This window comes from Asparagus officinalis, chromosome 4, assembly GCF_001876935.1.
Source record: "Asparagus officinalis chromosome 4, Aspof.V1, whole genome shotgun sequence".
Classification (NCBI taxonomy): domain Eukaryota; kingdom Viridiplantae; phylum Streptophyta; class Magnoliopsida; order Asparagales; family Asparagaceae; genus Asparagus; species Asparagus officinalis.
In genome coordinates this window covers 65754322-65755690 of record NC_033797.1, presented here as the reverse complement: position 1 = coordinate 65755690, position 1369 = coordinate 65754322, and the positions used below count along the sequence as shown (strand labels likewise).

General features: G+C 38.3%; 1 protein-coding gene across 3 annotated transcripts in view; it reads right to left on the bottom strand.

The window, feature by feature from the left end:
* The window catches only part of LOC109837610 (mediator of RNA polymerase II transcription subunit 31), a 20218-nt gene continuing 19671 nt past the window's right edge, over nt 823-1369 (bottom strand). The window contains exons 8-9 of one of the 3 annotated variants that reach the window (XR_002246339.1): nt 1181-1263; nt 823-1082 (exon numbers count right to left, since the gene is read on the bottom strand). The gene's annotated coding sequence lies outside the window, so the exon portion shown is untranslated. The remainder of the gene's footprint in view (nt 1083-1180; nt 1264-1369) is intronic. The other 2 variants (XR_002246338.1, XM_020405929.1) reach the window with 2 other exon arrangements.

Genomic DNA, 1369 nt, shown 5'->3' with positions numbered 1-1369 from the left:
CAGGTCTGGACCTATTCTACACTGGATATCCGGCTGTAATCGAAAGCTATTCAGATGCGAGCTGGTGCTCAGAACCAGATGAGTGCAGATCTACTAGAGGATTTGTCTTCACCATGGATGAAGCTACCATCTCGTGGAAGTCTTTAAAAGATGAGAGATAAAAATAAATAAATAGCAAGTAGCTCCCCCTATTTTACACTAATTTCTCTCCTTGTACTTCCTCTCTCTCTGTCTCGCTCATTCCCTAATGATGAGTGCCAAGAGCTACTCGTCGTTCCTTTATCTTTATCATCCCCTAGCACTCGTTAAAAGAAGCCTAGAAATAATAGATGATGATGTAGTCTTATACATGATCCAACTTGTACAACAAGCCTGTCATAACTTATCTAATAATAATCTTATTTTTTTAGTCGAAGTAGCTCATAAGTTAGTTTTTTTTAATACATGTGTTTACTGACATAGTTTTTTTTAATACATGTCTTTACTGACATCCAAATAACCTAATTTTTAAGCCATCTAAAAAAATAAAAAATTTAACTTATAAACTTATCTAAATAAACTAGGTTTGACCAAGAAAATGACAGTTCTATCCAAACATTATAAAATTCTTATCAATGAAAACCAAAAGCCAGGTCAGCCAATAAGTTTCAAAAAATAAGCTCTCCCAGGGTACCCTCCAAGTCCACCAGGTTCATTGTTCGACAGCAACCCATCTACAATTTCGTATTGCATAGCTCTGTAGTCAATTGAGAATCCAAGAGATTTTCCCAAAATACGTCTCTAGATGCTTGATTGATCCTAAATCAAGAAAGCATAATCCAATTATATAAGAGAAGTTCATAAACTGCGTTGATCTACCGTTCCCTAAAAAAAATTCTTACTCATGCCAAAGCCTCTTCACTTCCTACTTTGTTTCAGACATTATAGTTTAGAGACCACAGCGTAAAGGGGTTATCGTACATAATTAGATGAAAGTGTAACCTATCCGATACAATCCAGATGTACAAATGTAGGTGATGAGCACAATTTGTAGCCCACAGGCAACTATCCCCACGATTCATGCACCTGAGCTCCTTCAGCGTCTGTTAAACCAAACCAACAAACAATCAGAAACTTCAACAAGCATGATTTTGTCAAAATGATGTACGTTTGTGAGCAAATAATGGAAATCAGGAATAACTCAGCAAGTCCCAGCACAAATCATCAGTACATTGCTCATTCAGTGGCTACTTTGGCCATCCTCACTTCATAAGCTTTGTTTCCCTACTCAGTACAAGTTAGTCAGATTGTGAGGCATTGAAAGCACGAAAGATTTAAGTTACCAGTATTGAACCGCCCCAGCCCCCCGGGAGGGGGGGGGGGGGGGGCC